The 24,776-nt window shown below is 39.9% G+C and overlaps 1 long non-coding RNA gene across 1 annotated transcript; it reads left to right on the top strand.

The window, feature by feature from the left end:
* Nucleotides 1-716: 716 nt before the first annotated feature.
* On the top strand, nucleotides 717-7,793 carry LOC115630191. Its single transcript, XR_003996059.1, has 3 exons — nucleotides 717-816; nucleotides 4,522-4,575; nucleotides 7,776-7,793. It is a non-coding gene; the product is annotated as an uncharacterized LOC115630191 (long non-coding RNA).
* Nucleotides 7,794-24,776: the final 16,983 nt, after the last annotated feature.

Genomic DNA, 24,776 nt, shown 5'->3' with positions numbered 1-24,776 from the left:
TGCAAATCAGTTAGAAATTGAAGTTCACAACTTTTATAAAACGATGTATCTCCGTAGACGACAACACCGTCTTGGCGACTTTGATGTTTCTCCATCATTTTTTTAATCGTAAAAAATGTTTACATTCCGATTTCAGGTCATATAGTTGCGCCCAGAAACCCAACGAGATGTTCATACTTCAAAAGCTACAAAAAAAAAAAAAAAAAACAATCTTTGCACACGTAATCGTTATACAAATATCTACTTTTCTTTCAAATTTCATCCAAATCGGTTAATAAAACATATATCTGTCAAACCTGACATCAAAGCGATCGAAAGACTAATAGTATCATGTTCTTATTTTAATGACGCGCTATTTTTGGACGAGCTGCAATCAAAGCAATCTGCAAAAATAAAGGTGCATTTTTGTTCTGTATTTGTGAGCCAAAAATAGCTAAAAAAACAAAAAAAAAAAAAAACGGTAGTATTAAAAAGTTAGAAACCAAAGTAATTTGTAATAAAAATACAAGTATAATGGGGAAAAATGAAAATAATCTGAACACAATTATGTTCTTATTCAAGTGACGACCAGTGTATGTATTAAATTGTTCTACAACACCGGAATGTTGTTTTAGAATACATATCTAATAGGGACCACTTTGAGTAAGCATTTTGTTTAGCTTCCCAAAAAATAACATATAATTCTAATTATTATTATTTTTTTTGTGATAGATGATGATCTCCTTTCTGAAGAAGAATCAGTTCGTAAGCCTGACAATGACAATACCAATGATAATGATGAGGAATTCATCCCGCCCGAACGCAAGCGCCGGAGCAGTAAGTTTGAAATTACCATTATTTAAAGAACAGAATATACAATAGACTCTAGACTGTTACAAATTTTTATATTAGAAAAATTAACTTTTTCGTACATAATATGCAGCATTTCAATTATCATTTTTAAGCTCTTCTCACTACTGGTCTTTAATGGACACCATGTATATAGGGGGTCGATTTTACAGCTTCTAAGTAATTTGCCTATGTAAGAAGACGAAACGTTTTTGAGATACATTATTTATTTATTAAAAACTAGCAGGTATTGCCCGTCTTAACCCGGCTCAATATAATGTTTCCAATTGTATTTATTTTGTGTGTGCATAACCTACCCATATGTTTTCACCTTATAAGTTACCAGTAGGAAGGCATTTAAGGTATTTAAATGAACATTTTCTGTTCTTGACAAAAAATTGTTCAGTAGTCCGTTACATTTTTGTTCTTGCCAAACTATTTCCTTCAACGAACATGACCACTAGAACTAATATTTTTTAAAGCTCGTTTTCCCCCCGTTGGAGCTAGAATTTTCCAAAAGCCTTTCTTAGTGTGCTCCTACACTATGATGGATACTATGAAAAGATACTTGAGTCCAAATTTCATCTTTTACCGTTTGGGCTGTGCGTTGATCACCAATTAGTCAGGACAAACTGTTTTATATATAGAGATAACGCAACGTTTTAAGATAGACGATTTGCAAAAAAGGGGGAATAATTATAAGGGTATATCCTAATTTTAAATTCACATTTGAGCCTTTTCGTGTCATATTGAGTCAATACGGTCACGCACAAACTCGGAATATGAAACACGGCACTCGTGTCAATGCCGTGCAGCGATGAGCCACGATCAAAAAGCACTGACAATTCTCATCTCAATTTGCTAGAGTAAAACTTTCGATAGTTGAAGCCACCGATACCATCAAAATATCGAAGTTTGAATGCAATAAGCAGAATATTTAAATAATAAAATCTAATTATTTATTGAGATCAATAAGAACAAATTATACATACATACATCTGCCCGCAATGCGAAGCAGAATATGCGTAGCTCCGTTATTCGGTTTCTGCTTTACTATCGCTTACGCAGTCGTTGCTTAGCGACGGTAACTGTAAACTTTTGGCGTTTTGCCTTTGCAATTAACATTAAATGGTCACAACGAAAGAAGATGTGCGAGCCAACAACTTAAAGTTGTTGTTGTTGTTTTGTATGTACATGCTACATACATATACAGGCATACATGCATATGCATGTACATATGTATGTATGCATGGGCACACCTAGACACGAACTGTTGCTTGTTGTATGTATGTGTGAGTGTGTGTATGCGATGTCCCCAACTATTTGATATTTGATATATGGAAAGTAAAAAACATATTGCTATATTTTAAACGTTGAATGCCAATTTGTTGATATAGTTATGTTGATTACATTACCCAAATTTGAAATCGATCGGAAAAAATTTATAACACAAACTATTCATTTGAAAAAGTGAATAAATATTAAAACCCCAATAATAAAATTAAATGCGATATATCGAAAATATCGATACTTGTGTTGATATATCGTAATACATGTCGAATACAAATACATCGAAAAACATCGTTTGAGAGTTATTGATTATAATACTGTATTCGATTGTTCACTGTACACATATGTACATACATACATACAAATGTATTTGTGTGTGTACGGTAACTGTAAACTTTTGGCATTTTTCGTATGCAATTAACAGCCGTAAATTATCAAAACGAAAGAAGTTTTGCGAGTTGTTTTAAAAATTTTGATTTGAAAACATAGAACACTATTTATTACAATTAAACAACAGTGTTCGATGGCCCACTGCATACATACAAACCTATATATGTATATAAGAATGTATGTACGTACATACATACTTATTGATGTACATATGTACATACTATACATACAGACGTATGTATATATGTATGTACGTATGTAATACATATGGTGCTGGTGTAATTCATAATGCGAAATTCTTTCTAAGGGGAGCAATGTCCCCCCTGCCCAACCTGCGTACGCCCTTGTAGTCCGTTGTCCTAAAATCCCTTATGCCAAATGTACTAAAAAAAGAAAAAATAACATAAAAATGTTTATGTTATAATGTTAATAATTTTTAATTAATTAACATTTCTTGCCCTGTCAGTGCAAGACGAATGTACTTTTATACATATGTATGTATGTATATATGTACATACATTTGTACAAATGAACATTCACACATTAGTGTCTCACATTTTGCTTTGGCTACTTCAACCGTTTACACGCAACTACACGAACAGCTGCTTGTATATGTGTATGTATACTTAGTTGTCCCCAACTGTTTGATATTTTGTATTGTTTGTTCTGCCTGCATTTGTAAAATGCATATTTTAAAAATCGTTAAATGCAAAGTTGTAATTTTAGTTACGTAGATTATATTACCCAAATTTGAAATCGATCGGACAAAATTTATAACACAAACTTTTCATTTGAAAAAATGAATAAATATTAAAACCCCAATAATTCAAGCTCCAACACAAATTTCGAAAAACCGAGTATGCAGTTTTGTTTGTATTCTTTTATAGATTATAAAAACCAAATTTAAAGTTGATCGATTCAGAAATGCAGAATTTTCAAACAAACTTTGGAGCTACTTTTCCCCCCTTTGGAGCTCGAATTTTCCAAAATCCCTTCTTAGTGCGCATCTACACCATAATAGGATACTTGAGCCCAGTTTTCAGTTTCCTAGCTTTTACCGTTTGGGCTGTGGGGTGTTGATTGTGTTTCAATTTTTCCACGGAAAACCCCCCCTTTTTCATGCCCCAGGAAAAATGGTGAAAAACCAAGCTTACAGTTTTTCTTGTATTCTTTTTGAGAGTATACAAACTAAGTTTGAAGTTAATTGGATGAAAATTGTAGATTTTTCATACAAACGTTGGAGCCCGTTTTCCCCCCTTTGGCGTTCGAATTTTCCAGAACCGCTTCTTAGTGCTCACCTACACCACTGAAGACAACATGTGTCCAATTTTCAGCCTCCTAGCTCTAACCGTTTGGGCTGTGCGTTGATTGCACATAGCTTTTCGTTTACCGAATTTTCCACCGGAAAATCATTATTATTCAGGCCGCAGAAAAAATATTGAAAATCCAAGTATACAGTTTTTTTTTGTATTTTTTGTGAGAGTATACAAACTAAGTTTGAAGTTAATCGGATGAAAATTGTAGATTTTTCATACAAACGTTGGAGCCCGTTTTCCCCCCTTTGGCGTTCGAATTTTCCGAAACCCCTTCTTAGTGCTCACTTTCACTATAAGAGGGATCTTGTGTCCAAATTTCAGCTTCCTAGCTCTTACCGTTTGGGCTGTGCGTTGATTGCCAATCAGTCAGTCAGGACAAACTGTTTTATATATATAGAGATGTTTTCATTTATTCAGTATAATAGTGTTTATCGGTTGGCCTCATTTAATTAAACTCATTTTGTCTGGGGATTTATTTTGTAATAAAAGGGTGTTTCGAAGTATTGAAATACTACGCCACTAACATTCAGCAACGTGGTCGCTCTTTTTTTTGCCTTCGATATGCGCGAAACAACGCATATAACATAATAGAAGTTTTTTTTTGTGTATAGGGTATGCCACTATCGGGCTTGCTCAACTGTAACATTCTCACTGGCTTAAGCAAAAATTAAATGTGTTTATATCTTTTATTTAACAGATGCTGATGAACAAATACATACTGAATTTATAAACGAAGACTTGAATATACTTAGTAAGTAGCCCATTTGCACTAGTTAATTATTTGTTTAATTTTCCGTTCACCGTTCACGTTGAAATTCAATTTCGTCAATACTGTCCACATTTCAAAAGCTACATAATCCAAACTTTGTACACATAATCTATATGCAATTTTGTTTTTAATTTCATCCAAGTCGGTTTATTCTCCCGTTTAATTTTTAATTAACACAGTATTTTTGTTTTCGTATTAACTTAAGATTCTACCGAATTAGCTGATGGGACTTTCCAAACTGAGAGTTCAAGATTCGTTAGCGGCTTTACAGACGAACTTAATGAACTTGGCTCCAATTGGCCAGACTCTACAATGCAGTCTAATGATAATTTTCAAACATCTACAAATGAAAACATAAATGATTCGTCCATAAATAATAGTATATCTATTTCTACTACTGAAACTCCTCTTTATGATTTAAAAGACCTATTTATACCATGTTCTACACAAAAAAAATGCAAACAACATTTTTGTAAGTTCTGCAAAACTTTGCAGACAAAATTTGCTCGTCATCTTGAGGCCAAACATAAAAATGAGCAGGAGGTAAAAAGTTTTCTAAGATACCCAAAAAGTGGACCTGAGCGTAAACATATGATTGATAAAATAAGAAAAGAAGGTGATTTTTTGCATAATACCGACGATATATTGAACACCGGTACTTTAATTGTTCCTCGACAAAAAAGAGCTAACTCTACTCTCCGACCAAAAGATTTTATTACCTGCACATTTTGCCGAGGATTTTTCCCAAAATCTACCATTCGATTTCATATACGAAATTGTTCAAGCAACTCCTATAAAAAAGGAACTCGCGATACTATACGAAATGGACGAAAAGTGACAGGTTTTATGCATAAACAAGCTAACGACATTTTACGGCGCCAAGTTATGCCCTATTTTAAGGATGATGAAATATCTGACACTGTTTTATACGATCGACTGATTGTTTTATATGGAAACTTTGAGTGTCAGAAGCGGGAAAAGTTTCAGCATGAAATGATACGGCAAAACATGAGGTCTCTGGGTCGCCTTCTAATTTGTCTTAAAGAGAATTGCAACGAAATAAAGGATTTGGAGGATGCCATTCTTCCCAAACACACAGATATAATTGTCCAAAGTATACGAACAGTTGCAAAATGGGATAATGAATCTATGTCGTTTGAAATTCCTTCCTTAGCTACAAAATTAACTACACTAATTAAAAAAACTGCGAAGATTTTGTGGGCGGAACACGTTAAAGAGGAAAATCAGGAAAAACGACAATCTGTCAACGATTTTATAAAGTTATGGGAGCATGACATATTTATAAATATCAACAAAAAAGCTGTTGAAGATCAATTTACCAAAAGACGCGCCGCTAAAATTATACTTCCTACTAAAGAAGACATTAAAATACTGTTCGAATATGTCAAAGAAAAAGCTACAGAAGCTGTTAAGTTCTTAAAAAATACCTTCGATGTTGAAACTTGGTCTGTGCTGGTACAAAGCACTTTAGTAAACTTGCTCATTTTCAACCGTCGACGGGTTGGTGAATTAGAGAGATTAACTGTGGAAAATTATAAAAGTGCGCAAGCCATAAATGAAAAGGTGGATAAAGATAATTTCAATAAACTAACAAAAAAACACAAGAATTTGCAAAGCAGTACACAAGGGTAACAATTCGAGGAAAACTTGGCAGAACTGTATCAGTTCTTTTAACGCCATTCGACCATGTTTGCATCGATACCATACTGGACAATCGCAAAAAAGCTGGAATAAAAAATAAAATATATGTGTTCTGCTCTGCAGATTCCGCAAAGGAATACATAAGAGCATGTCCCATATTAAAAAAATTTGCTGAAGAATGCGGTGCTTCTAACCCACAAGCTTTAAGAGGCACTATGTTGCGTAAACATTTAGCAACATATACTTCATTGTTAAATGTCGCAGATTCTCAAATTGATCGCCTAGCAGGGTTTATGGGTCACAACAAAGATATTCATAAAAATATTTATAGAGTCAATGCAACTTATGATGAAATAACACAAGTCTCACAATTATTAATGGCTGCACTTAATAGTGATAATGCTGATAATGATGAAAATGACCCTAATAGTATGTATTACCTTCTTATTAGAATTATTTATAAATAATTTTATTCCACATCAAGCCCTAATCACTATTAACTCGTAATTGGCATTTAATAAAACCTAAGCTGTCAACTCATCATCTTTGAACACTATTATTTTAACACCAGAAACAACTTATGTTGACCTAATATGTGTACTAATGTGTGTATTAATGTGCTGACCTTAATTGTGGTCGGACAGTGTCTTCCTTGTTTGAGTTTGTTATTTTGTAGTTTACTTAGCTTTAGTAATAATATACTTACCCTCTAAAAGCTATTCTAGAACGACCCTAGGCATAAGCTTCAAATTAAATTCCGAAAATCTTTTTTTACCCCGTACCCGTAGGGTAAAAAGGATATATTAGGTTTGTGCAAAGTATGTAACAGGCAGGAGGAAGCCTTTCCGACCTCATAAAGTATATATATTCTTGATCAGCATGAGGAGAGAAATTGATCTAGACATGTCTGTCCGTCTATCTCGATGAATGAATAGAAACTATAAAAGCTGGAATAACCAAAGTTGGTATCCAAATTCTCCTATGTCCGAGAAAGGAGGAGTTTATTTTATTTTTTTGAAATTCCCTCCCCTTCCCCCGCTACAGAATTTCGTCAATAGTGTCTACATTTCAAAAACTGCATAAACCAAATTTTGCACACGCAATATAATTAACTACTTTTGTTTCAAATTTCATCCCATTCGGTCAATTCTAAGAAAAGTTATTAGCGAAACAGTGTCGCTCCAGTACTTCGCCTCCAAGCTGCAGCATCAGGTACGCTCTTCTTCTTTTTGCTGCAGCTAGGGGTCGCATATAGCTCAATGTCGGAAATTTGCCTGGGTACAGGGTATTACACTGTCTGTGCTCGACTGTAGCGTTCTCTCTTGATTTATATTAAATTGGCTAAGGCTATTTTATTGGTAATAATATTGTTATTAACAAAATGTTTTTAAATTAAATGTCCTTGTGTTATTTTATACGAAGATCTCGACTGCTATTAATGTACAGAAAGTTACAAATAACCGATTCATAAAATAATAAGTATAAACTAAAAATATATTTCGAACAAATTTTTTACGTAGATGTAGCGCTTTCTGATGACGAAAACTTGCAGCCCGCAAATAATGACATAAATGACATAAATGATGAGGAGTATTGCCCGCAAAAACCTCTCGGTAAGTTTCTATTAGTATGTCTTAACCCAGATAGATCCAGTTTCTTCATATTTTCTGATGCACCCCCACTCCCAAGCAATTAGATATTTTTTTTTCATATACTTTTCAGAAAAATACAAGATAGAACGCTACAGTCGAGCAAGCCCGACAATAAAATAGAGTAAAGCTCTCCACAAAATAGGAAAATTAAAAAAAATGAATTTTAACAAATTTAATTAATTTAAAAAATTAATTAAATTAAATATAAAATATTCAACACATGCATACATACATACAAAAGTGTTTATGTACAATTTCAATAGAATAAATTTACATCAGAATCGTGTCTCTGCGTGTTTATATGCGCGTATGTGTATGCAGCACAAAGTTGACACACAATCACTAACTACCAAATTTTAGTGCAAAGTTCCAAGAATTACGGGAGTTATAGAAAATCGCGAATAGCGGGGGGAGTGGAGGGTTATTCTAGCTCTAATATTTTCTGAGATCCTTGCGTTCATACAGACAGACAGACAGACGGATAGACGGACATGGCTATATCGACTCGGCTTGTCATCCTGATCAAGAATATACTTATATACTTTATGGGGTCTGCCACGCCTTTTACCCTTTGGGTATAAAAACACACCAAAAATAAATGCATTATTTTTCTTTTTGTGTTAGATGATGATCTCCTTTCTGAAGAAGAAAATGTTTGTAAGCCTGACAATCACAATACCAAAAATAATGATGAGGAATTTATTACGCCCATACGCAAGCGCCGAAGCAGTAATTTTGAAATTACCATTATTTATGTACAGTAGCCGCTAAACGGTAACAAACTATTATTGTATATCTATAAGATTAATTTTTTCGTATTATAACCCAGAACATGCATTATAGTCATATCATTATAATAATCACTTTTACATATTCAGTACTGGTCGATGGTAACCATATTCAGGGAATCGATATTTAGGAAATTGGCCTGAGTAAGAAGAAATTTTTTAAATTCCATCAGAAAAGTAGGATTTATCGGCTGGCCCTATTTAAATGAAATCTATTTTGACCTCGTCGTTTCTTTAATTTTAGAAAAATATAATACCCACAGGGCAGAAGAATGAAAAAGATGTAAAATTCATTCGAAGTCATGACGACTATGCAGGCAAGGCTTATTGAAAACAATTTTTTCCTTGCTATATGCAGTTAGTTTTGTATTAAATCCAGAAGAGATCTATCCAATAACTCATAATACATAATACAGAAAATATCTTGGGTCTTTTCTGAGCTATCCAATATAATCTTGCCTAATAGCATCATACAGCAGTTTTCTAGATCTGTCCAGTACAAGCCTTCAAAATGTTGACAATATTTTTGGATTTTGAGAACAGAATTGCCTAAAATCATTTCAGTTTTCTAACTGACAATTTGTACTACGCTTACAAAGCAACGAATTTGTAATATTCAATCCTACAACTGTTGGTTGTATATTTTCTAATTTATTGAGCACAGTTATTTTATAAGTATTGAATATACTTAAGTAAAAATTTTGTAGGTCCGGTCACCTTTATTATTTATTATTATTACACATTCAATTTTAATTTTTGATCTTTTGCAGGGTCGCCCACTGGTTTTATAAAACGGGTACGTTGGACGAGAGAGGAGCGTTTTGAAATGATGAAAGCGTTCGGTAATGCAAAAACCATGAAGGATCTGCCGTCCCTCAAACAGTGCAACAACGTAATTAAAAACTCTACATATTTGAAAAATCGTTCTGCGGCGCAGCTGAAGACATGGTTAGATAACCAGCGGAAAGCTGAGGCGAGAAAGCACATGTAATGCTAAGAATTTAATTAAATTTCGTTTCTTTTTTGAAAGCACATATAATGCTAAGAATTATGATTAAATTTCGTTTCTTTTTTGTAATAAATAATAACATTTATATACCACACATATGTAAGAAATCTATATTATCCAAGTATTAAGTACAAGTAAGACTAGATACAAGTATTCTTTTAGAAATATAAAATATTGGCATATGTAAAAAAGCGTTCAAACTATTATTTACGGCGCAGCTGAGAAAAGCTGAGGCGAGAAAGCACATGTATTGCTAAGAATTTTGATTAAATTTCGTTTCTTTTTTGAAAGCACATATAATGCTAAGAATTATGATTAAATTTCGTTTCATTTTGCAATAAACAATAAAATTGATATACCACACATATGTACGAAATCTATATTATCCAAGAATTAAGTACAAGTAAGACTATATACAAGTATTCTTTTAGAAATATAAAATATTGGCATATGTAAAAAAGCGTTCAAACTATTATTTGCGGCGCAGCTGAGGAAAGCTGAGGCGAGAAAGCACATGTAATGCTAAGAATTATGATTAAATTTCGTTTCTTTTTTGTAATAAACAATAAAATTTATATACCACACATATGTACGAAATCTATATTATCCAAGTATTAAGTACATGTAAGACTAGATACAAGTATTCTTATAGAAATATAAAATATTGGCATATGTAAAAAAGCGTTCAAACTATTATTTGCGGCGCAGCTGAAAAAAGCTGAGGCGAGAAAGCACATGTATTGCTAAGAATTTTGTACCAAACTTGCATTATATGTTGTTTTCAGCAATCAATATTGTTCTACTAAAAAACCTTCCTTAACCGCTGTAATGGTTGTATATACAAGTATATATGTACTATTTTGTACCAAACAATCATTATGGGGACTGGGAACAGTAAATAGGAACAGTTTCTGGGAACAGTATGTATTTATTTTCTTTCTATCGACAATTTTGGGGACTGTCCTCAAAATGAACGCAGTACATACGGAGGGAAACGATACTATCAATTCAGGGACCCCCTCGGTCCTTAAAATTAACCTTTCGCATACTTATAAGCATCGAGTGGCAACTCCACATTTTTGTCCCCATAATCAACTTTACACATAATTTTTTATACATATATTGGAGCTGTTGCGCAGCGCTGATTTCAGGGACGCCGTCCCAAAAATATACGTTACATAAGGTGTCCCCGAAAAATACATCTGGCCACATTATTATCTTTATTTTCCGACACAACAGTTCAATAGGTCCAAAATTTTGTGAAAGCCATCTTAAGTGCTCAATTTATATAATTTTATAAAAAAAATGGCAAAATTTAATGGTCCCCAAAATACATATTATACATAAGTATCCTATATATATATATATATATATATATATACAGTTTGTACAGTTTGTCCCGACTGACTGACTGACTGATTGGTGATCAACGCACAGCCCAAACGGTAAAGGCTAGGAAGCTGAAATTTGGACTCAAGTATCCTTTTATAGGCTAGGTAGGTGCCCACTAAGAAGAGATTTTGGAAAACTCCAGCTACAAAGGGGGGAAAACAGGCTCCAACGTCTGTATGAAAAATCTACAGTTTTCATCTGATTAACTTCAAACTTAGTTTGTATACTCTCAGAACAAGAAAAACTGTATACTTGGTTTTTTGATATTTTTTTTAGGGCCCAAAATATGGGAGTTTTCCTGTAAAAAAATGTTGGGGCACAAAAGCAAACCGCGTCAACAGCTCACAGTCCATACGGTAAAAGCTAGGATGCTGAAATTTGGGCTTAAGTATCCTATCATGGTGTAGATGCGCATTAAGAAGGGATTTTGGAAAATTCCAATTTTCAAGTGCTTTATTGCTAGCCATGCAAGGCTTAGCATACGCATTACATAATGTGGACATTAACTTAACAGCGACCAAGAGACTAACATAAACAGCTGTAATTACAAATTAACACTTATGAGCGCTTACAACTAATTACTTACAAACGGCTTAAGTCTACAATTCAATGATAATTGAAACAGTTTATATCTACAATTCAGATTATTTCAACAAACTTAAATCTATACTTAAGAATAAAGTCATGAAATGCCCATACGTCGGCCGCGTTGAAGCGATTCGCTTCAAAACAGCTCGACTGGCAGAGGCGCCAAGCGATGAATTGCCCTCTTAAATTCTCCAGCCTTCGTCCGTACTATCGCCACGCGCACATTTCCATCTGCGCCTTTTATCGCTTCTTGGACGACTCCCAGCATCCACTGCTGAGGCGGCGCGTTGTCCTCGTGGTTGAGTACGATCGTTCCGTTTTCCAGATCTGGCCGACCCACTTCTCACTTTTGGCGCTGCTGCAGGCTCAGCAGGTAGTCTTTTGACCAGTCTGCCCAAAAGCGCTGCTTGATGCCTGAGTCAGAATGCTTGCCGCTAAAAGTTGGAAAAGCGACCGCTGGCAATCGACACCTTGGCTTTTTTGAAGTATACAGTGCAATACCGTTTGCCGAACTTGAATTGTCGATGCTTTTTTCTTAGTTTTTCCAGCTGGCCTTTTAATAAGGATTTGGTCAGAATGCAAGTTTCTTCCAACTCTTCACGGTAGCCATCTTCTGTATCTTTTGCTTCAATTTTGCTTTGCAATATATTTGCAGTTTCTATATGAGTTGTTAGAAGCTCTAACCTGCATTCTAACTCGATTGGCTCTAACGAAATCGAGCCTTCTTTTAATTGCTTCCTTTTAAGTTCTTCGATCAAGTCCTTACTCATATTTATTTAAGGTTTTAAGCTTTGATCGAACGAGAAATCGAAAATAATATGCTGTTTTCAGCAAGTGTAGGGGAGCGCAACAGATGGTCGTCTAGCAGTGCGAACGAAAACGAGAATAACTGCAGTTGACTGACCGTCGAAGGCAATACTTTTGGAAGCAGCAGCGAAAGTGGCGACAAACGAAAAGAATAATTCTAATACAAATGCCTTGCGTGCGTTAGCAGAACAGCTAATTCTTATGCATGTATTATGCGAAGCGCAGGCAAACAAAAAATGCAGCAGCTTAAGCGCGAACACGACAGCAATGTATTAGCTAAGTTATGTATGCGAGTATGTCGGTATATATGAACAAGTACATATGTAACAACGACAACGGCGAATTTGATGAGAACAACGAGAGCAAGCAACAAACGAAAACTGCCGACGGTTGGCTGAGATTGAAGTGGGGGGGATGCCGTATGTAAAAGTGGCTATGTATATTTATGTACAAGTATGTATGTATGTATAACAAAATCAAACGACGATAAATTGGCACTTTAAATAATTGCCTATAGCGGTTCACTTTTATTTAATATTAGTACGACATGCGATTTATATTTGTTTTAATTATGCTCAACTATCTACCGTATTATATTATGGTCACGTATGTGCCAAAGGTTGAAAGTTGAAGGCCGAAATAAGCAATTCGCTGGTTAAATTTCACTTTCAAACTTTAGCACAGTACCTGTGAAGTCGACTTTGGCTCAGGAACTTCCCTTTGGTCGACTTGACTCATCCTCCAATAATCCAGTTGACTTGGCAGCAACACAACACAATCCCCAGTGCAGCAACAACAACACGACCGACGCGGTTCCGCACAAATTAAAGTTTTAATTTAAAAAAAAACAAGCAAGTCCCTGCGACGGCGCCAATGAAAATGTATATGATTTTATATAAATTGTATAAAAACGAAGAAAAATGGGACGCTTGCTTTTAACTTTAACTTTAATATAGAAAATGACGAAACGATGCGGTGGCGATTGTGCTTCTATTTAGTTCTATTTTACAACTAACTTAAAAATTCGGCTTACATGCTAAACTAAGCCTAAGGCGGCGAAAAAAGGGCGCGAGGCGACGTCCGCAAACGGCCGCTCTCGCGCTCTCTTTTCGCCCTAAACTAAAATTCAAATATTTCTCTTAAACTATCCTAATCTAAAGCAGCATCTGCGCCAACACCGGCCCCCTTGGAGGGACAATGGCGCCAGCCGGTGAATCGCCCTTCGGAGATTGCCACTACTCGTGGCGACGTCGGCCACCCGCACTGTCCACCCGTCTCTCCCGGCGTGAGTTGTGGTGACCCTGCCAAGTACCCACTTTTATGATGGCACGTTGTCCTCGACCACCACGACGAGTTGTCCCACGACGAGGTTGGGTTCCTCCTGGAACCACTTCGCTCGCACCTGGAGGCTCGAAATGTTCTCCCGGGATCATCGCTGCCAAAACCTGTGCTTGAGTCACGAGGCAATGCGCCATCGCCGTAAGCAGGTTTGGCTGTCGATGTCCGGGAGCGGTGGAGCTGGAGTCGCCAGAAGAGGCCGCCCGATTAGAAAGTGGCCCGGGGTTAGCGCCTCGCCGTCGCTGGGGTCCGCGCTGAGTGGTCTCAGTGGCCGAGAGTTCAGCACGGCCTCGACACTCGCCAGGAGTGTTCCGAGCTCTTCTGCGGTCAGGAGCGCATTGCCCATCGTCCGTAGGAACAGGTGCTTTGCAGACTTGACACCTGCCTCCCATAGACCGCCGAAGTGAGGCGCTCTGGGTGGTATGTACGCAAACTCGCATCCTTTTCTTGATGCGAATTCGCGTACGCCTTCCGCCTCCTTCTCCCATCTCGCTCGGAACTCCTGCAGCTTCCTGTCGGCTCCCACGAAGTTCGTTGCGTTGTCGCAGTAAACTTTACGAGGGACGCCTCTCTTGCCGAAGAACCTTTCAAAAGCCAAGAGAAAAGCATCAGTGGTTAGATCTGACACAAGCTCGAAGTGAACCGCTTTCGAGGCAAAACAAACGAAAAGAGCCACGTACGACTTGTACGGTGGCTTGCCACGGATGCGGAGCGTTGTGCTTATAGGGCCACAAAAATCAACACCACATACTTCGAACGGGTGGAACGGCTGGAGCCTGTCTGCCGGAAGATTTCCCATTACTTGGGAGGCCAACCGGGGCTTCCATTTGAAGCAGAGGATGCACGAACGTACTGTTCGGCGACACACTTCCTGAGCGTTAACCAGCCAAATTCGCTCAGGAAGCAGGCTCACCAGCGATCTAGGGCCAGCATGGCAATTTGACACATGCAAATAAGATACGTACGATCTTATGAATTGCGACTTTTAGAAAGCAACAACGGCAACTTGGCTTCGTACGGGATAGGAGCATTTAATAATCTTCCCCCCACTCTCAGCAAGGAAAACAAGAAACCGTCTTCTCTAAACTCATGTAAAAATGGACTCAGACGCTGTAAGTTAGCGTTTAGTGTTCTCTTTTTTCGAACGTTGTCGATTTCGTCACCGAATTGAGTTCGCATGGCTTGGCTATAGGATCAAAGGGCTTCGAGACCTTTCTGCACCTTTGTATAAATCGAAAAACCCAAACGAACACCTTCAGCAATTTTGAATGTGACGAGTAGCTTTCGATAACTTCGAGATTATAATTGGCTTGCCGATCTGCGAGTAAAACTACAGCAGACTTACGAATTTCTAGGGCAGCTGACTTTTTAGGCGGCTCGAAGTCAGCATTCACGGGCCAATTTTCTTCCGATTCCATGAGGAAGGCTGGCCCTGTAAACCAAATGGAGCTACGCAACTCGTCTACATTACATCCTCTGGACACGATGTCTGCTGGGTTGGATTTCGTTGGGACATGTCGCCACGTTGCATTCTCGAACCACTCTTGGATTTGAGAAACCCTGTTTGAAACGAAAACTGACCATGCCGACGGATGTGACTTGATCCAGTGGAGCGTTATTTCCGAGTCAGTCCACATAACTATCTTTACCAATAGACGGTAAATTAAGCAACGGGCGGACTTGACGAAAAAGATCTGTAAGAAGGTGAGGTGAAAGTGACACTTTCCAACCATTCGCAGTCGAAACACGAACATAAATACAGGCGCTATAAGGCATCGGCGAACGCATGTATTTGAATGGGTGACTGCGTATATGTATGGACGAATCTAGGGACTTGAATACTACTCAGGTTCAACAAATTCTGCTTAAATGAGTCCCAAACTGTATGAAGATTCTCAGGAACGGATTCGTCCCAATCTAGTTTTTGTAGCCACAAATCTTGCAGCAACATTTTTGCTTTGGTGATCAGCGGGCAAAGAAGGCCCAGAGGATCGAAAAGCCTGGCAGTCACCGATAATATGTTCCGTTTTGTCGAGCGGAGATCTAGGAAGGAATTTTCCAACTGGAACTGAAATACATCTTCCTTCGGCAACCACATAACGCCGAGAGTTTTGGTTGGGTCTGAGTCGACTGTGGCTACTGGAATATTCGAAGCCTGTGTTTGGTCATCCGGCCAAAAACAGCCAAAACCAGCAGCACATCATAGTTAATAAGTAACGTAAATAACTCAATGCAAAGTGCTCGTTTTCTTGTCGCTTGCTTTGCATAGCAAGCCGAGCACTTAACGTTTCCTTTTGTTGCCATAAATTTGCATAGGCTGCTGCGCAGCCGCCACATATGTACTAGTTATTGTCGCTAACTCTGCAAGTCAAGTTCGTTTTTCGTTATCGCATCTGGTACGGAGAAGCTTAGCTTTCCGTCTACCAGCATAAACTTTGTAAATCTCGGCGATCGCTACCTATGCAAAATAAACATTTGTGCACATCTTTTAAATTGAACAATTTCGTTTCGCTTATTTTGCAATTATTTCGCCAACATAATTTCGCATATTTGGAATCATAAAAAAGCTTATGATTATACATTTTGGTGACCCCGACGTGATTAATAATTCCACAAAACCTTGCTTAATCGCGTTAAAAAACAAAAGCGTACATAATTGAGCTCATTGTACACAAAAAATATTCAAGTACATAAGTGCAAAAATATAAGTTCATAGTGCCTACTGTACCGCCAATAAGCAGCCGTGTGAAGCGACGTTTTTGAGGGCAACGAACATCAGCAGATAAAACAGTTATTCGCGCGCGTCATTTATCTCTGCTATTTTCGGTTTTCGGTTCTCTCTCGCGTTCACAATGTCTGAGAGCGACGGTCAAATGCGCGCCTTCCAAGCTGTCGCATCAGCTGCTGCTGACGTAGCTGATGCAGCGACGCTTGCGCCAACAGCTTCGACGTCAACAGCTGTGGGCAATGCAGTGCAAGCTACGAGCAATAGTGTTGAGTTTTATAAGCGCAAGGCGCAATCATTATATGCGTGGGCGCTTTCTATTCAAAATAAAATAAATGATTGTGAAATTGACAATATTTCAGAAAGTGAGCTGCGAAAACGTGTGGAAATGCTGCAAAGTATTCAGGCCTCTTTTAATTTGGTGCATGACAAATTAGAGGAGCTGGACTTTGACGAGATTGGCAGCAGTTTGCGCTGCAACTTTGCTGAGCTGGTGGTCTGCTTGGAGGGCCGCCTGCTAAATGCAATACAAAGGATGCAATCTGGCGCGCCGCCGTGTTCGACGCTTCGGCAAGATGATCAGTCTACCATTGTGATAACTCGGTCTCGTTTGCCTGAGCTTAAGTTGCCTACATTCAGTGGTGGATATACTGAATATGCAGATTTCGCTTCGATGTTCACATCAGTGATCGCCAAGGATCCAGATCTCTCCGATGTGGAAAAGTTGCAGCATTTGAGGTCAAGCTTAAGAGGATCTGCGTTGGGCACGATTCGTGCGCTTGAGATAAGTGGTGCAAATTATTCAGTGGCGTTAGACCTACTCGACAAGCGGTTTAACAATAAGCGTCTTATTTTCCAGGCACACATCTCCGAGATTTTGGGCATTAAAAAGGCTGAAACTACAAGCAAGCTGCGAGAGTTGTCCGACAAAGTCAACGCAAATATGCGTGCACTGTTGAGTTTGGGCAATATGCAAGATGTAGCTGGCAGCATCGTCGTTCAGACAATTTTGGGCAAGGTGGATGCTGCGACGCAGGCAAAGTGGGAGGAAGCCGCCCCATTAAACGTTATACCGTCGTGGGAGCAATTTGCGACGTTCTTGGATAGCAGGTGCCAAAAATTGGAAAACATCGAGCATGCAATGGCATCATATTCGTCGAATTATCAGGTGGGAAAGAACAAAAACACTAACACCAAACGCTCGTTTGTCGCCACTAACCCATCCGCAAATGGTTGTCTGTTTTGTGACATAAATGCACACGAAATATACAGTTGCCCACTTTTTGGTAATTTGTCGCCTGTACTTCGTTTAAAGGAAGCGAAACGCCTCTCTCTGTGTATAAATTGTCTTAGAAAGGGACACAGAATGAGAACTTGCAATTCTGGATCGTGCAGAACCTGTGGTGCCAAACATCACAGTTTATTGCATTTTAATAATTCAGCTGCCGTAAATTTGATGCCTGAGCAATCGTCCGCTTCTGACTTACACTCGCGGCCGTCTTCATTGTTACTGCCACGTAGCGCTCTCGCAGCTGTTTCGCCATCATCGCTTGCTTCATTGCCTGCCCAAAATCTCGGCTCAGATGTTGTGCTCTTGGCCACCGCTGTCATCAGCATTCAAAATCGCGCCGGGACTTGGGTACCCTGCCGTGCACTGCTCGATTCCGGATCACAGTTGCACATAATAACTTCGCGATTCGCTCACCGGCTCCAACTTCGAAAGACCAAGTCGTCGGCCTCTGTGTCTGGTCTTGGTGACGTCAGTTTCAAGTCTGATGGTTGCACTGTGCACTTATGCTTGCAATCATTGGTCACTGACTATTCCGCAAATATTACTGCTTTGGTCGCTCCTTCCATTACTGAGAACCAACCAAATTTCACGGTTGACATATCTCATTGGGATATACCAAGCAATGTCCGCTTAGCTGATCCGGCGTTCTTCAAGCCACAGCAAATTGATATGCTTATCGGTGCCAATGTATTCTACGAGTTGTTGTGCGTAGGTCAGATTAAACTGGCTGATGGCCTGCCACTTCTGCAAAAGACTCGTTTGGGCTGGATAGTTACTGGAGGTGGCTCGCAGCGTCAGAAATCTGCTTTGGTTGCATCCAAGTCTCCGTCTACACAGGATTGCAATACACGAATCGAGCAGATGGTTCGCTCTTTTTGGGAACTCGAAAGTGGTGTCGATCCGGCTGTAAAACTCACCAAAGAAGAGTTCGACTGCGAGGAGCATTTCAAGGCTAATTACAGGCGCCTGCGTACTGGCGAGTATTCCGTCCGATTGCCTGTAAAGCTCAGCACAGATCTGCTTGGCGATTCCTATACGCAAGCCTATCGTCGGTTCATAAACTTGGAGCGAAAGTTAGAACGCAATCCACTTCTCAAAGCACAGTACTCTGCATTCATTAAGGAGTATTTAGAGTTGGGTCATATGTCGCTTGTATCGCCAGTTTCGCTAAATTTGTGCAAGTATTTCCTGCCGCACCATTGCGTTCTGAAGGAGGACAGCACAACGACAAAGTTGAGAGTCGTGTTTGACGGTTCCGCATCCACATCCTCTGGTCATTCTTTAAATGACATCCTAATGGCTGGTCCTTCCATTCAGTCAAAGCTCGCAAACACGCTTCTTCGATTTCGCACGTTTCCTATCGCTTTAACAGGAGACATCTGCAAGATGTACCGCTGCGTGCGAGTATCAAATCCGGATAGCTATTTTCAATGCATTCTATGGCGTGACTCGCCTCAAAAGCCTATTCAAGTTTTCCGTCTTGATACCGTCACTTACGGTACAAAGCCTGCCTCGTTTCTCTCCGTTCGCACTATGCATCAGCTGGCTGAAGATGAGCATGAGCTATTTCCTATTGGCTCCGATATCTTGCGCCGCGATTTTTATGTTGATGATTTAATCACTGGTGGTGCTTCTACAAACGAAGTCATAGAAATTATGAGACAAACCACAGGGCTACTTGCCAAGGCTAATTTCAAGCTAAGGAAGTGGTGCTCCAGCAATCCTGATGTGCTCAAACAAGTTCCGGAAGAAGACAAAGAAACTCTAGTTAAGTTTGATGATGGCAGCGACATAACAAAAACTCTAGGACTGTCGTGGGATCCTGCGACGGATTTATTCATTTTCACGTTTCTGCCAGCATTGACATCTGGTCGAATTTGCAAGCGCACTGTTTTGTCAACTATTGCCAGATTTTATGATCCGCTTGGCCTTATTGGACCAGTAATCGCAAAGGCTAAGATATTCCTGCAGGCGCTTTGGAGAGAAAGGCTTGATTGGGATGAAAGCCTTTCAGCATCATTGACAACATCTTGGCATAATCTTATTGCAGATTTTGAGCGCACAAAGCAGCTGAAATTTCCAAGGCTTGCACTTTCTGTTGGTGTTTCCATTGAAGTGCATGGTTTTAGTGATGCCAGCATAGATGCCTATGGAGCTTGCGTGTACATCATTTCGACCACGCAAGGCCAATCTCGTGCGGAGCTGCTGTGTTCCAGATCTCGTGTGGCGCCGCTCAAATCGTTGACCGTGCCCCGACTAGAGTTGTGCGGAGCCGTTTTGCTGGCACAACTCATAAACGAAATATCTCGTATGGAGTTATTCGACTGCAAGTTTTATTGTTGGTCTGATTCTGCAGTAGCGCTATCTTGGATTCGCAGCGAGCCATCCAGGTTTCAAATTTTCGTTTCCAATCGCATCGCAACTATTCAAGAGTTGACCTCTGGCATGGAATGGCGATATATTCCAACCGATTTAAATCCTGCGGACATACTTTCACGTGGAGCTTTGCCCAGCGAATTAGTCCAGTCCAACTTGTGGCTACATGGTCCCGCATTTCTGACGAAAGATAAATCTTCTTGGCCAGAGTCTTGCAATTCCGTCTCGTCGCTTCCTGAGCAGCGCTCTAAAGTGTTTGTAAGCACCACACTGTGCGAAGACATTGCACAGCAATGCAAATATGTTAACACATTTGGAAAGCTGCAGCGCGTGTTTGCATATGTATACAAGTTCCTGCACCGTGTACGAATTCCTGGGCTATCGGTGGACTGCATCCGTCATGGTACACTGCTGTTGATGCGCTCAATTCAAATGTCTACGCTTCGGGACGAATACAAGACCTTGCAGGCCGGACACACTTTGAAATCGTCTAGCTCCTGTCTTTCTTTATCTCCGTTTCTCGACAGCTCTGGATTGATGCGCGTTGGTGGCCGTCTAAGTAACTCTGCGCTCGACTTTGAAGCCCAGCATCCAATTATACTTCCAAGGCGTCATCCAGTCACGCGTTCAGTCATTATGCACTACCATGTCCGTAATCTGCATTCTGGACCTCGTGCATTGCTGGCCTCAATTCGGTTGCAGTATTGGCCAATTGGCGGTCGGAAAACAGTGTGCAGCGTAGTCAGCAAATGCACCATTTGTTTTCGAGCCAAGCCTCGTCTTGTGGAGCATGTTATGGCTGACCTGCCAAAGGATCGAGTTGATGCTTCACATACCTTTATGGTCACTGGTGTGGATTTTTGTGGGCCGTTTTTTCTACAAAAGCGAGGTCCGCAATAAGGCACCAATAAAATGCTATATTTGCATTTTCATTTGCTTCGCCACCAAGGCTGTGCATTTGGAGTTGGTGAAGGATTTAACCACCGGAGCATTCTTAAATGCACTTAAACGCTTTATTTTGACGCGCTGTCGACCTACGAGGATCTGGTCTGACAACGCTACAAATTTCGTTGGCGCACGGAACGAGATGGCTGAGCTAAAGCGTCTTTTTGAATCCAGCGAGCACCTGCAGGCTGTGCAAGAATTTTGCCTTGCTGACTGTATTGATTGGCGTTTCATTCCGCCGCGCTCGCCTCACTTTGGTGGTCTATGGGAAGCGGCTGTAAAGACTGCCAAGCATCATTTCTACAGATCCGTCGGACTATCGCTGCTCGAATTTGATGAACTGCGCACGCTTGTATGCCATATCGGGGCAATTATTAATTCTCGCCCATTGTTATCCCTTTCAGAACATCCAGCAGATCTCGATGTCTTGACTCCAGCTCATTTTCTTGGTGCTGCTCCGCTGTCAACGTACGTTGAGCCTGATCTGACGAAGCTCAATTTCAATCGGCTGGATCGATGGCAGCGCGTGACGTACTACCAGCAGATATTTTGGGCTCGCTGGCGTGAAGAATACTTGACGCTTCTTCAACAGCGCTCAAAATGGCGAGTGTCGCAGCCTGGACTCTCCATTGATGATGTCGTTCTGGTCAAGGACGAGAATTTGCCGCCCCTCAAATGGCCATTAGCAAGGGTGGTCAGCCTCATCAGCGGCGCAGATGGCGTGTCGAGAGTTGCAGAATTGAGGACTTCCACTGGAACCATTCGGCGAGCCGTTCGCAAATTATGCCCGCTGCCGAAACAAGATGTTGTTGAAGACCCTGGTTCTTCAACAGGGGGAGTATGTTTGGTCATCCGGCCAAAAACAGCCAAAACCAGCAGCACATCATAGTTAATAAGTAACGTAAATAACTCAATGCAAAGTGCTCGTTTTCTTGTCGCTTGCTTTGCATAGCAAGCCGAGCACTTAACGTTTCCTTTTGTTGCCATAAATTTGCATAGGCTGCTGCGCAGCCGCCACATATGTACTAGTTATTGTCGCTAACTCTGCAAGTCAAGTTCGTTTTTCGTTATCGCATCTGGTACGGAGAAGCTTAGCTTTCCGTCTACCAGCATAAACTTTGTAAATCTCGGCGATCGCTACCTATGCAAAATAAACATTTGTGCACATCTTTTAAATTGAACAATTTCGTTTCGCTTATTTTGCAATTATTTCGCCAACATAATTTCGCATATTTGGAATCATAAAAAAGCTTATGATTATACAGCCTGCACTTTGAATAACGTGCGACACTTCAGCCTTGTTAAACACCGCACCGCCAAGAACGGAGCTGGCGACGTGCCATATGTTACAGTGTTTAATCTGAAGATTTTCAAAGACTCAGACGGATCTCTTCGCCACACTATGAGCTGATAGTTTCTATCTGCTTCGTGCACCATCACCTGACGGTACATTTTTTTAATGTCTGCCGCTAAGGGGAACTTTCGCAAACGAAAACGAAGCAGCGTAGAATAAAGCTCCTCCTGAATTGTTGGACCGACCATTAAGGTATCATTCAACGCAATCTGAGTGGACGTGCGGCAAGAGGCATCGAAAACGACACGCAACTTGGTCGACGTGCTTTGAGGCCGCAGGACACACTGATGCGGAATAAAATAGTGTGGAGTATCTGGAATTTTGTTGTCCGTTGAGGACATGTGACCGAGCGAAACATACTCGTCCATAAATTCCAGATACATGCTTTTCATTTGAGGGTCTTTTGACAACCTCCTTTCTACCGACAAAAACGACGTTTCGCAATTTCATACGACGAGCCAAGATTTTTTGAGTCAGATTTAAAAGGTAACCGTACCTGAAATCGACCAGACGACAAGATTTCTGTATTATCAACAAAGTGTTGTTCACAAAGTTGTTGCTCAAGTGAGAGAACTTTCGAATTATTAGGCAAGTCCTCAATGGACCAAAACTTTTGTATCGTTGAGTCTATCGAAAGTAATTGTTCTTCTTGGCAACTTAAATTCACTGCTCCTTCTATACTCGTTGTAGGTTGAGTAGAGCATCTGCCTGACACTATCCAGCCGAGAAGCGTTTTTTGTAATGTGGGAGACTCAGGGCCTTGCTTTATTTGGCCTACCGACAATAAGTCGAAGAATGACTCTGCTCGAATTAGCATATACATTTTTTGTGGTTTATGGAATTGAGGATCGGCCAATTGAATATTTTTGGGGACCCTCCATCCGTTGGTGTTCACCGCTTGATCGGGATGATAACCAGAAATCGATCCCAAGATCCAAAAATCTGCGGAAAACTCGCTACAATTGACACGCGACTTCACCACTGTATGAATTCTTTTCTTGGCACGCGCATTGGTGTCTCCAATGCCGCGCAAGACCATACACGTATCCTCTCGTCTGAGCTGTAGCTTTTGAGCTAGATCCTCACAAAGGCGCACCTTTAGCGAAGTCAAACCTTTGCTGCACTGACAATTGCCTGGAAATTGCCCATCGAATGGTCAGCTGAATTGCAAAACTGACAAAGGATATTCTGTTCGTTTTTGGCAGCAACGAACGAATGATTTATCCTGCTATAATTTTGGACTTTTTGAGTCTGAGTGTTATTGCTCGACTGGCTGCCCTTCGCTTGAGCTTTACTAGCTTCTTCAGCAACAATATGCTGGTAGCGTCTGTTAAGAGCAGTCTCACAATCTCGCCATAGTGGGAGCTTTGTGTAGTCGAGCTGCTCTTCCCACTTCTTTTTTGTGGTAGGATCGACTTTGCCCATAACTAAATAAATTAAAATGGCATTAGCGATTTTCTCGATATGTCGATATGTTATCGAAAAATATTAGGCAGTCATTATCGTACACCCGCTTTAGACTTTCAATGGCTTTGATATAATTGTCTTCCGTCACTTGGAAGGCGCGAACTGTGCCTAAAGCGTCACCAGCCAAACATGATATTAAGTGATTGAATTTTGTCAATATCATGCAGTGTGTCATCACTGTGAACAAAAGTTTCAAAAAGACTCATGAAATTTTTAAATTCAGAATGCTTGCCGCTAAAAGTTGGAAGAGCGACCACTGGCAATCTACACCTTGGCTTTTTTGAAGTAGACAGTGCAATACCGTTTGCCGAACTTGAATTGTCGATGCTTTTTCTTCTTAGTTTTTCCAGCTGGCCTTTTAATAAGGATTTGGTCAGAATGCAAGTTTCTTCCAACTCTTCACGGTAGCCATCTTCTGTATCTTTTGCTTCAATTTTGCTTTGCAATATATTTGCAGTTTCTATATGAGTTGTTAGAAGCTCTAACCTGCATTCTAACTCGATTGGCTCTAACGAAATCGAGCCTTCTTTTAATTGCTTCCTTTTAAGTTCTTCGATCAAGTCCTTACTCATATTTATTTAAGGTTTTAAGCTTTGATCGAACGAGAAATCGAAAATAATATGCTGTTCTCAGCAAGTGTAGGGGAGCGCAACAGATGGTCGTCTAGCAGTGCGAACGAAAACGAGAATAACTGCAGTTGACTGACCGTCGAAGGCAATACTTTTGGAAGCAGCAGCGAAAGTGGCGACAAACGAAAAGAATAATTCTAATACAAATGCCATGCGTGCG

This window comes from Scaptodrosophila lebanonensis, unplaced genomic scaffold (genome assembly GCF_003285725.1).
Source record: "Scaptodrosophila lebanonensis strain 11010-0011.00,11010-0021.00 unplaced genomic scaffold, SlebRS2 tig00000357-arrow-arrow-pilon, whole genome shotgun sequence".
NCBI lineage: Eukaryota > Metazoa > Arthropoda > Insecta > Diptera > Drosophilidae > Scaptodrosophila > Scaptodrosophila lebanonensis.
This window is presented reverse-complemented; position numbering and strand designations above follow the sequence as displayed.